We start from the raw sequence: 13,379 nt of genomic DNA on the forward strand, positions 1-13,379 counted from the left end.
GCAGCACTGCCTAAGAGAGAAATACCCTAAGCATGGGAGATGAGAGGGACATGAGCACCGACTTTGTCTCAGCCTGTTCTGGCTGCTAAAACATAATACCTGAGATTGGATAAAGAAATATTTTAAAGAAAGTAAATTTGGCAGGGCATGGTGGCTCCTACCTTTGATCCCAGAACTTTGGGAGGCTGAGGCAGGACTAGTTTGAGGCCAACAGTTCAAGACCAGCCTGGGCAAAATAATAAGACGCCATCTCTAAAAAAATTTTTTACAATTATCTAGGCATACTGGTACACACCTGTTTCTATTGTCCTAGCTACTTGGTAGGCTGAGGCAGGATAATTGCTTGAGCCCAAAAAGTTGAGGCTATAGTGAGCTATGATCATTCCGTTGCACTCCAATCTGAATGATAGAGCAAGACTCATGAAGGGAAGGGTAAAAAGGGCCGAATGCTGTGTCTTCACATGGCAGAAAAGATGTCAGGGCCGGGCAGCTATCTGAAGGCTTTCTTATAAGAGAATATAAAATATAAAACTACTAGAAGTAAACATAGGTCTGTGTTTTGGGTTCATATTCAAAAGTCATTGCACAGATCAATGGATGACAATTGAATATGAATCCCCCCCCCCCAAAAAAAAACAGGCAATGAAAGCAAAAAATAGACAAATTAAATTTTGCCAAACTAAAAAGCTTTTGCACAGCAAAGGAAATAATCAGCAAATCGAAGAGATCATCTACAGAATAGGAGAAAATATTTGTAAACCATGTATCTGACAAGGGGTTAATATACAAAATATGTAAGAAATCAAAAAACTCAATAGAAAAAAAAACCCAAATATCCCAATTTAAAAATGGGCAGAGAACCTGAATAGATACTTCTCAAAAGAAAACATACAGATGTCCAACTGGTATATTTTAAAAAGTGTTCAATAACACTGCCAGGGAAATGCAAATTAAAACCACAATGTGCTATCACCCCCACGTGTTAGGGTGGCTATTATTTAAAAAAAAATCAGAAGAACGAATGTTGGGGAAGGTGTGGAGAAAAGAGAACTCATACACTGTTAGTAGGACTGTAAACCTGGATAGCCATTATGGAAGATAGTATAGAAGTCCTTTAAAAATTAAAAATATAACTAGCATATTATCCAGAAATCCTGCTACTGAATATATATCCAAAGACAATAAAATCAATATGTTAAAAAGATAGCTGTTCTTTCTCCTGTTCATTGCAGCATTACTCACAATAGCTAAGACAAGGAATCAACTTCAGTGTCCATTGATGGATGAGTGAATAAAGAAAATGTGGTAGATCTACACAATAGAATACTGTAATATTAAGGCTTCTCAAAGAAGACAATTCTGTCATTTGCCACAACACGGATGAACCTGGAGGACTTTATGTTCAGTGAAATAAGTTAGGCACAGAAAGACAAATACCACATGATCTCACTTACATGTATAATCTAAAAAAGGTTCTGCCAGGGAAGTAGAGAGTAGAATGATGGCTATCAGAGGCTGAGGATAGTGGAGAGAGTTGGACACCCTTTGGCAGAGTGTAAAACATTTAGTTAGATGGAGGAATACATTCAAGAGATCTATTGTACAACATGGTGACTGTAGTAAATAACACTGTTTTTATGTTTTTAAAATTTCAAAGAAAGCAGGTTTTAAGTGTTCTCACCACAAAAAAGTAGTTGAGACAATGCATCTGTTAATTAACTCAAGTTGTACCTTCCACAATGTATGCACATTTCAGTGCATGATGTTGTGTACTACATATATATATATATACACACACTGTGTGTGTGTGTGTGTGTGTGTGTGTGTGTGTGTGTGTGTGTGATTTCTATTTCTAAATTTTTAACACCTACAATGTATTTATCCATTCTCCTCTCTTGGTTTTTAATCCCCCAACTCTGCTTCATAATCTCTTTGTGGAATAGTCTGTTATTTAAATGCCTTTGTTTCTTATGCTTTGATCTTCCATCCTCCTTTCACTCCTGGAACAACCATGGTCAATCTGTGACTTCAGCAGCTTTTTATGGACAAACAGGCCCCTTTGTGTCAGTACTGACCTTTCCTGAATGCTTCTGTAGCATACATTTTCCTGCTCACCAGACATCTTCACTTAGTTCCAAGTGCAACATTGGAATTAATTCCCTTCTTGATCCCTCAACCCCTCAGGATCCTTCAATCTTTTGAAGGGTAGGGGTACCTCACAACTTAGTATGTTTGCCTGGTGCATGGTATGAGCACATGTCCGTTACATTGGTGTTCACCATGAATTACGCCTCCCGGTATTCCTGCCTTTGTGCATTCTCTCCTCTTGTATCTGGTCTGCGCCTGTGACGTGCATAACCAATACAACGGAGCAAAATGACAGTGTGACACAATCCCTTAGCTTGGTAACCAGGCCTTTACTGGGCAGACCACTGTACCGTTGCACATGCCATTCCCTTTGCTTGGAATGGTCTTACAATGTGAGTCTCAGGTGGATCTTACTTACAACTGTAGTTGTAGTGTTTAAAATAGTACATCTCATTTGGCAGCTGCTCGATTAATATTTACTAAATGAACAAATGAACAGATTATCCCCCACTCTTCTCCACGTTCCTAGTCGGCTTTAATTCTCTGAAAGGAAATTGGACCAGTAAAATTTATAGACTATCAAAGCATTATTAAAGGAAATTTTGAAAAGTAGCAGAAATATTTAAAAGCAAAACAAATTGCTGAGAGATTTCAAAGACATTAAAAACATTTTTAAAAAAGAATCCAGTAGGGAAAAAATAGGGATGCTCATTGAAGAAACTATTGGGGTATGATTGAAACCAAAAGTGCTGTCCGGGTGTTGTGGTTCACGCTGGTAATTCCAAAACTTTGAGAAGCCGAGGCGAGTGGCTGACCTGAGATCAGGAGTTGAAGTACAGCCTGGACAACATGGTGAAACCCCATCTCTAAAAAAAATACAAAAATTAGCCAGGCATGATGGCAGGTGTGTTTAATCCCAGCTATTCAGTAGGCTGAGGTGGGAGAATTGCTTGAACCTAGAAGGTGGAGGTTGCAGGGAGCCAAGGTCATGCCATTGCACTCCAGCCTGGGCAACAGTGAGACTGTCTCAAAATAAATAAATAAATACAAACAAAAAGTGTAAGCTCCCCCCAAAATGAATAAAATAAATATTAATGACCAAAATGAGTAGTGTGTATTCTAATTGAAAAAGTTCTCATTAGAATGCACAAAAACACACATACACACACACACGCAGTATACTCACTCATACATATACATACAATATGAAAACACTCACACACAAGTATATACACTCCTATACAGTCACAGGCAAACACTCAAAATCGTAATCATATTCACAGACACACATATACTCACACATACAAATGTGTACATACAGACTCATACACCCTCAAATGCACCTACGCTTACACAGCAATGCACGTACATAAAAACACACAGCCACATGCTGACATACACAAGCATAAACAGTTCATGTGCTTTTACACACACATGCATGCTAACATATATGCCAGACAAGGCAACAGTGCCTTACAAAGAGTAATCCCACTCTTTCAGAAAGCTCTGGTATAAAATGGACACCCTCTCAGGAGGTAACTTCTGTCAATAAAATGCTAGAATTTGAGCAAATCCCACGGATGGAGCTAGACATAGAAAGCACACTGACGCTTTGCCTTCACCACACTCTGGGGTGTGGCCTCATGAAATGAAACCTGCCTGGAAGGGAGAGGGTAGCCCTTTGAATCGGATCCATGGACTCACCCTGGATACAAGATCCAAAGCTAGACCAGCAGAACACGGGCAGCTGGGGCCCACTGATAGATCTTGCACTTGCAGGAGACAACAGCACTGTCCATATCCTGTCTTGGCCACCTCAGAGAACTTTCTTCACTCCCAGGAGGCAGCCAGGCTGGAGGTAGGGGGACGGGTCCACAGCATACACGCTTATAGCCAAGGGGACGTGGAACCCACACGAAAAACGCTGCAGAAATTCGTCATGGTGGTCTAGATCCTCAAATCACAGTTTTGCTATCGAGAGTATTTTCCTGTGGCCCTTATTCATACCAAGTCCAATTTTTCCAAGGCTATCATTTCACATTAATATTTCTTGAGCTGATTTGAATCTTCGGTCAATTTTTACTCAGTTTGTCATTGTTTTATTTTCTGCTGATTATTCCTATCAAGTCTAATTTTTCTCAACCATTGCAGCTTTCAACACTTCCTTTATAATGTTTTTTCCCCATTTTTCCTGTAGAGAAAATGTCATAATGTGAAGTTGCCATCACTGTCAAGTTGATTTTGTGTTGATAATTTCTGCCAGTGATAGCCATTGTCAATTGGAAGATTTAAATTTATTTCTCACCTAATCTACTTTAAAGACATGATCAACATCCTCAGCTATGACAGAATTTCTCTTCTGCCCAGGATTAACCTATTTTATTCCCACTCCAGCTCCTTGGTGTAATTCTGGTCATTTGCAGATTGCTCACCATGCTTGATGTGATGTTAGTGGAACACAAGAGCAAAGAGCAGAAGTCAGAAGAGTGGGATGAGGCCAGGAGAGATGGCTCATGCGTGTAATTGCAGTACTTTGGGAGGCTGAGGCGGGTGGATCACCTAAGGTCAGGAGTTTGAGACCAGCCTGGCCAACATGGTGAAACCAAATCTCTACGAAAAATACAAAAATTAGCCAGGTGTGGCGATGTACATCTTTAATTCCAGCTACTTGGGAGGCTGAGGCAGGGGCTTGAACCCAGGAGGCAGAGTTTGCAATGAGCCGAGATCGCGCCACTGCACTCCTTCCTGGGCGACAGAGCAAGACTCCGTCTCAAAATAAGAAGAAGAATCATAACAACAGTGGGGTGAAAACTAAAATGGGGGACTGAAAAGTTCTTTTTAAGGGCAAAGTAGCTTTGGGTGTGCTCCACACATAAAGTGGCACAGAGTCCCCTTGTAACCTGTATTGATGCGTTCTGGATGTCACGCCATGATTTTCTGTCACACACATACCTAAAACACAGTGACCCGAAATAAATGTTCATTTGTGTATGGGTCCGTGGATCAGCTGCAGGTCAATCGGCTGGGCTGGGCTGGACTCTAGGCTTGTGTCAGTTTCAGTTTTGCTCCTCCTATTTTCACTCTGGGACTGAGTTGAGTGAGCCGCAGTTGTGTGAGGCATCCTCTTCTCATGGTGGACTCGGAAACTCAAGAAGGCAAGCTGCAACAGACCAGGCCTTTTGAAGCCTCTGTGCAGATCTGTCATCTTCGCCCTTCCACTTACAGTCCCATGTTGTAGTCAGTCATGTGGTCAAACCCCAAATCAAAAGTGTTGGAAGCAAAGTCCTCCCACAAGAAAGACATAGCAAATCCATGGAGAGAAGGAATTGTAAACAAACAATACAATCTACCATACAGCTTTTCTCCAGTATATGGGGCCGGATTTCCAAAAATACATAGAACAAAACATCTTTTCTCAGGTGACCGCATGTTTATATATATATATATATATATATATATATATATGTGAAGCTGAAAAAATTTCTGTGTTGAATTCTTCCTCACTGGACAATAACTACATAATGAAACGCTGGAACAATAACTACATAATGAAACTCTGAGTGTTTCTTGAGAAAAACAAAGGGTCTCCTGATGCAGCTGCATTGAAAATATTTATTCTGGCTGATTTTACTTATACCGGAGTCCTCTGTATCTCTATACTTTTCTCTCCATTGTCTGAGAGTCCCCCCCAAAGAAATCTGGCTTTGCAACCTGCAATCACTTAGCCTGGAGCCAGTTAGGAGGTTGTCAGAGCTATCGAGATGACCAGTGACAGGGACCTGCCCTTGAATGATGGATATGTCACTTGAGGTGAAAGAAAAGGCACAGTCAGGAAGAAATTATCTGGATGTGACTGTAGGCTGAGTATAGTAATGAAGGGAGGCAAAGGTCAAGGAAGTCTTCTAAGTTAGAAGAAAGGAAGATGAGTGGTCTCATTAAAAAAAAAAAAGAATTACTGGAAAAGATAATTTTAGCATTGGAAAAATTTAGAGCCAAGTTCTTATATTAATCCATCATTGGGGAGAAACCTTCTAGTGATTGGACATTGAGAATGACAAGCAGTTTTCACATTCCTCAAGTAGCTTACATCACAGTCAGTTCTGGTAAAAAGGCCCCTGTTTTGCTTTTTGAAGACTTTCTTTAAAAAGTAAGAAGTATGTTCTTATATGAAGGAGGGCTAGAATGTCTTACTTGACCTGATTTTCTGGGTATTTTGGAAAATAAGAATGTTGTAAATGCCTGGAACATCTTGAAACTTCTTCCTGATAATAACATCTCCCAACCACTGCCATCGATCTTTCTCCCCACCCCAAGTACCAGTCCTCTGGTTCCCCAAACCAGAACCTAACTCATCCCTTATTATCCTGTTTGCTTTCATGTTAAATAGAATTAGTATCAATTAAACCCTGTTTTAATAAATATGTTTCAACTGAGCTGGCCAAAATAAATGTCCACCACAGCTTCCAACACACAGTTAGTGCCTTATTATTATTCTTCTGAGAGAATTATCCTAACCCCAAACCACTCAGTTCCAGAAGACCACTTTTGGTGGTAATGCTGGCTTGCCCCCGCTCAGCCCTGGCTGTGTGGCCTGTTTCCTCACGTGGGGGTCCCTGCATTTAGAAATGTAAAATGAAGATTATACTTTCAGGGATCATTTCTATAGTTTGTCACTAGGGAAGTTTCTCTGAATGTGCAGAGCACCAGAAACATGAGGAAGAAGCACAGGGTTCTCTCCGGAGTATGAAGTTGGCTCCTGGTGCTGCTTTCCTGCAACTGCTGTTTGCCATTGGCAATTGTGGAGAGTCAGAGGGACAGAATGCAGTCTGACTGGTTTCTGCTATAGAAAGAAACAGAGAAAGGAAGGAAAGGAGGGAGGAATAAAGAGAGGGAAGGAAGGAAGGAAAGAAGGAAGGAAGGAGAGGGAAAGAGGGAGGAAGGGAAGGAAGGAGGGAAGGATGAAAGGAAGGAGGGAGGGAGGAAAGGAAGAAGGGAAGAAGGGAAGGAAGAAGGGAGGAATAAGGAGAAGGAAGAAAAAGCGGGAGGGAGGGAGGAGCTAAGGAAGGGAGGGAGAGAAAGAGGAAGGAAGGAAAAGAGGAAGGGAGCAGAGAAAGAAGGAAGGAAGGAAGAGGAGGAAGGAAGAAGACAAGGAGGGAAGGAGGAAGGGAGAGAGGGAGAGAGGGGAAAGAAAAGAAAAAAATAAAAGAAATAAAAGAAAGAGAGAGAAGTAAGAATGGAATTTTCTCCTATCAACAACTGTGTCTCTGAGCTCTAGATAGATCTCTTCACTGTCCCTGTGTAAATTCACCACCGGGTACCTCCCAATTCTCAGGGCAAATGTCCTCTGCCCATGATAAATAGTAAGAAATACATCAAGAAACATTCCAAATAAGCTAATCATGACAGCTCTCTTTCACAGACTCAGGTTAGTTTCTAACTTAGTGTCAACTGAAACCGGTTTCAACAGGAAAGCTGTTAACTTCAGTTGACTGAGAAGAAGTAGAATTATTCTCTTGTTTATCAAAAGAGCCAATTTGTCTGTCTCCCTAAATGTATTTATTAAAGTAAAAAGGTTACTTTTTATTCCTGTCATTGGAAGATTGTGGCTCATTATCATTTCAGTTGTATTTTTCAGATTAAAAACAAGTTCAGAATACTGTTGCTGTCTATACCTTCCTTGGGTGTTCTGAGGAAATGTTTGTGGGCACTGTCTGTAAGAGAGTTTATGATCTGGAGCTGGTCACTGATGCTGAGCAGAGAAGCTCTGCTGAGGATGTGGATAGATGAGACTCTCCATTGAAGAATATCTTAGACTGAGTCTTCAGGAGCTGATCCAGAACAAGAATTTGTCAGGTATTTATTAAGGAAGTGCTTCAGGACAAACCAGTGAGGGAATGGAGAAGCAAGGCAATAGAAGGGAAAGTCATTCAGCAAGGGTGCTGTTCTGGGGAGTAGCCTAGTCTCTGCTCACCCTGCAGGAGAGCTCCAAAGCATCAATTACGTCTCAGAGTTTGTAATGACCGGAGACAAAGGAGTTAGGCTCTCACATCTCCATGCTCATTAACCTTTGCTAAGGACCATCTCAAAGGGTCTCAAATCCAGAGCACTTCAAATCCGCACATGTGGGCAAAGTGGCTCCAGTAGCCCAATGACAGACCTCCAATGACAGACACTCCTTGACAGTGTCAAGGGTAAGGAACATTAAAAGCAAAACCAAACAGAAACCAATGTTGGAGTAAAGAAATGGTAAAGAGGATTAAGGAGATGTGGGCCTGGCACCTACAGTATCTACAGAAAATTGTGTAGAACCCCATGCAACCCCTACCAAGTCAACAACCATTGCATCTAGGCCATGAGCACGTAGCTCCGTTTCCCTCCTTTTCCACTTTCAATAATATCTATCGCTTTCCTATGCAAATGGAGTCAATATAACTAAATGCAACTCTTCTTCCTCATAAAGGAGCAAATGCTTTTAGTATAGTTGCATTGCTTTTACAGTTTCGTCTCTTTGAGTCCAGATATAATAGCTTCTTTGCAACAATACACTTCTACATCTTATTTTTATCATAAGATTATATGTTTGCATTGTGCAGAGATTGAGATGGACTTTTATGGAGAGGCCAGTTCCTAGCACTGAACACAGAGGTGCGAAACTAGCTGCCTGAGTGCCAATGGACTCTGTGCCACTTGTGTGTACCCAAGTGGATTTCCACAGAGATGAGTATTTGACTTTCCTCCAGTGGAAGTGCCATCTGTTAGCACTCCAAAAAAGTAGCATTGATATATGATTCATTAGCTTACATATATTCTAATACAATTTGAATTTTAAAATCACTTTTTTCAGACCTTTGTGGATCTTGTGACTCATTTTGGAATATTTTCCCCTTATTTCCATTCTATTATTTGACTCCAGAATCAAAATTAAAATCTGCAGTGAATATTTTATGGCCCACACTGTCTCTTGATTCTCTCATGCATAATACAAAGTATTTGCAATTAAATGAAGGCAAATGAAAGATTTCAGAAAGTAATACTATTGAAAACTAGAGAAGCTTGGAAAAAGTTGAATTGCCGGTCCATGGAATGTTTATTTATATATAATCCACACTTTCCTTTAGAACCAGAAATAGTATTTACTTCACTGTCTTTCATCCTGTCTAATATAGCAGACCCTCCATAAAACAAGCCCCATACATATTTGTGGGTGTGTCCCATGCTTGCTCACAAACAAATATTGTTAGAAGTTGAGTGGCTGGCTCCATTTCCTTTTTCCTCAACTCCAAGCCTCCTCAGGATACTAAGGCTGCAGGTTTAAGAAGGCTCAAGAAAGATATTACACTCATCTCTGGAATCCCCTTCATATACACTCCTGTTGCATATACTGTTGCTTCTTGGCTAATGTTCAGGAATTCTCTCCAAAACCAAACTTAGGAGGCAGTGAGGTAGTTCCAGATATTCTGGAGCCCTCAAGTAATATTAAATGCTGGAGCTTTAGTATTCATTTCAGTGTTTGCTTACGAAATTCCTTCTGCCTAGGACAAAAACAGTGGGAAGAATCTGAATGTACACCAGAAAAGATTTTATGAAAACCAAGAGATTTTGTGACAATTTCACTAGGGAAGTAAGGAGTAAGTCTTCACTAAGTTCCAGTACTTTTAGGATTCCTTTGGAGCCTTGATGGAGGAGACAAAGGAAGCAAAAGAGCATACTGCAATGTGCTACAGGCACAAAGAAGCCTCACAAAGAGAACTCTACTATATATGCACTTCCTGAGTAGGTGCATTAATGGAAATAGGAAAGTCTTATTTGGAATATAGTATTAACACAGTTTTGTGGAAAAAACAGCTATTGCAATTTAGACTCAAGTGTCAATTTTCATAAAAACCATAGATGTGCTGGGTGCAGTGGCTCACACCTGTAATCCCAGCACTTTGGGAGGCTGAGGTGGGTGGATCACAAGGTCAAGAGATCGAGAACATCCTGGCCAACATGGTGAAATCCTGTCTCTACTAAAAATACAAAAATTAGCTGGGAGTGGTGGCACACACCTGTAGTTCCAGCTACTCGGGAGCCTGAGGCAGGAGAATTGCTTGAACCTGGGAGGCGGAGGTTGCAGTGAGCTGAGATCGAGCCACTGCACTCCAACCTGGTGCCTGGAGACAGAATGAGACTCTGTCTAAAAAAAAAAAAAACTATAGATGCATCCCTTAGTGTAAAAAAATATCAAAAATGTCCCTGCCAATCAACTTCCCACCCACTGTGTGTTTCTCCAATTCCCACACTGGCTGAAAGAATGTCAAAGAAAATTTATTTTAAAGTATCTGTCACAGTAATAAAATACTTTTGTTGCTGCTGGCTGTGTCATAATAAACTATAGTTATACAGAATAAAAGGAGGCAGGAAACTTACTGAGGGATTATAAGACTGAACCATTTGCTTCCATATTTGGTTAATGGCAAAGACAGAATCTGACTCCTAGCCGGATAGAAAGAGAGATAAAGTCAAGAGAAGAAAAGTGTTGGAAAGCCTTAGAATTCTTGAGTCAGGAAGATCTTGGCAATGAGTCAGCGAGACACTGTCAGAAAGTCTGAGAGTAACATCAACACAGAGATGAGGTAGGAATCTAGGTTAGTCAATGCCATAGCAGAAGCGTCTTGTGAATTTCATCATATTAGAGGTAGTAACAGCACTACCTAACATACCTCCTCAAAGCTCTGTCACTTAAAATAATAAACATATGTTTAGCCCTTGAATCTGAGGGTTGAGAATTTATGCTGGGTTCAGCTGGGTGGTTCTTCTGCTCTCAGCTTGGCTCTAAACGTGTTGGGGGTGACTTGCTGTGTATAGAATGGCTTGCCATTAGCTCATCAAAACTGGGTGACCTGGCTATGCTCCACATTTGCCATTAACAAACTAACCCAGGTGTCCATGGCAATGATGGAGCTACAAGAGAGAGCAAGACCATTTCATGCCTCTGCTTGCATCATGTATGCCAACATCCTGTTGGGCAAACCAAGACACATGGCTGAGCCTAGAGTCAAGGTGCAGAGCAAGTTTCCCACAATGGGAAATTAACATATGACAAAGTCACATGGCAAAGGAGTGGGAACAAGGAGATAAAAGTACTGGTTTATCTTTGTACTCTAGCCCATTAGTCATTCTGGGCTTATATTGATTTGTAATTTCTGTGTTATCAGAACTTCATGAGCAAAACAATGATCAGGTACAGTTTATGCTTAGAATAAAGCTGAATGACCAGGAAACCTATTGAATGAAAAATATTTTTAACTAGTGGTATATGGGAGAATAATAATTCAAATGATGATAAATTCAAAATATGAGTACACCTCAATCTGGTTCTTAAATGCTCTTAAATAGAGCATTCCATGTTTGTTGCTTAACAATTTCATATGTGCCATGAGCCTCACAGTAATATTTAGGAATTATCCTCACAAATGCCGAGGGAGTGCAGTGCTGTCATTATTTCGGTTTATTGTGGAGGTGGTTCTGATGGCAGATGTGTACCAGCAATACCAAGCTAAGTAACTAAAATATAGAAAATTTCAAGGGTCCCCTGAGTGTTCAGTTTATACAAGCAAATATATTTCTGGCTGAACAGGCTGATTATTGGACTGAAGTAAATAAATTAAACAGATGTTTTAGCAACATGTTTTCACAGCTTCAAAGCATGTTAAGAATTTTTAAAATACCCATTTGTTTCAGAATGCATCAGATGAGTCAGTATTATAACTGATGACTTATAGGTTATAGATGAGGTGAATTATTCTATAACCTAAAATATATAATCCCAGTGAGCTTGGGGTATCATAATGTTTTAAATTGGGTTCCTCCAAAAGCAGTCCTGTGACGGATACCAGTGAGTGAGTTTGTGGAGGCAAAGGAACACTTATACACTGTTGGTGGGAGTGTAAATTAGTTCATCCATCATGAAAAACTGTGGTGATTCATCAGAGATCTGAAGACAGAAATACCATTTGACCCAACAATCCCATTACTGGGTATATGCCCAAAGGAATATAAATCGTTCTAATATAAAGAAACATGCACACATATGTTCATTGTAGCATTTTTCACAATAGCAAAGACATGGGATCAACCTAAATGCCCATCAGTAATAGATCGGATAAAGAAATGTGATACATATGTTACAGGATCCTTACGGTGTCACTTTTCTGGCTGGAAACCTCTGTGGCCGGTGATGACTTTGCCTGAGTTTTGCTTCAGCCCACTGGGCTTGTTTTGCCCATATGTCCTGGCAGGCTGTGCTTGGCTCATACTACTGGCCTGGCTCCCACACCTGCCAAGAGGGGGTCAAGTGTGGAGCGGCAAGGAGTGTGTGAGCAAATGTGGAGTCCAGCCATGCACACAGCCAGACATGCTGACTGCTGCAGTGGGTCAGGCAGCTCCAGGTGCTGGCATAGGCCCCAACTCTCTGGGAGGCTGCAGCTGGACCAGACACACTGCAAGCAGCTTCCATGGCTGGCACTGGGGCATATGGTGGTACCTGGAAGCTTGGCGACACCAGAAACCATAGGGCACCAAAGAGGGAGCTGCAGCCCAGGCTCAGGGAGCTCCCAGGTTTGGGGTCCCCAAATGGCCACAGAGCCTTTCAGCCTTTCATTGCTATTTCGGTCCCTTTGGAATATTCTGGGGTGAGATTATTCATTGCTCACTACCTGCAACGTGGTGAGCAGTGAGCATGTCTCAGCCCTGTTTCTGTTGCAGCTCTTTTAGCCTCGCCATTCAGTGGGTCCGGAGTTCTTGTCCTGCAACCAGGAAGAATGGGGTATCCAGACAAGAGATGGGTGAGAAAGATGAAGAGGAGCTTTATTTAGCAACAGAACAGCTCAGAGGAGACCCGCAGGGGGCAGCTCCTTTCAGCAGCCAGGGTGACCTGTCAAATGTGCAGCTCCTAGCAGAGAAGGTAGTTCCTCTCTGCAGGCAGGTTATCCCAACAAGCATTTAGCTCCCAGCGGAGAGAGTAGCTCCTCTCTGCAGCTAGTCATCTCATCATCTGCTCAGCTCTGGCAGAGCCCTGAGCTTTTTATGGGCCTCAGAGGGGAGGACATGTGCACGGATTGGTCCATGGGCAGCCAAGGGCTACAGGAAAAGGCAACACAACTTCCCACTCTGGTCTGCGGGACAGGCAGCCTGGCCCCCAGCCTTCAGGCTCTTCCTGGCTTGAAGGTGGGGACTCACCAGGGACACATCCCCTTCCACCCAGGAGTCTTCCTGCCTCCTGCCACTGTCCATGACTCTCAGGCTGCTAG

General features: G+C 41.7%; 1 pseudogene; it reads left to right on the forward strand.

Annotated features, from left to right (window-relative positions):
* Positions 1–6,723: 6,723 nt before the first annotated feature.
* LOC120368031 (small nucleolar RNA U3) lies at positions 6,724–6,923 on the forward strand (annotated as a pseudogene).
* The last annotated feature ends 6,456 nt before the right edge of the window (positions 6,924–13,379 follow it).

The sequence above is a fragment of the Saimiri boliviensis genome, chromosome 9 (genome assembly GCF_048565385.1).
Source record: "Saimiri boliviensis isolate mSaiBol1 chromosome 9, mSaiBol1.pri, whole genome shotgun sequence".
Lineage (NCBI taxonomy): Eukaryota > Metazoa > Chordata > Mammalia > Primates > Cebidae > Saimiri > Saimiri boliviensis.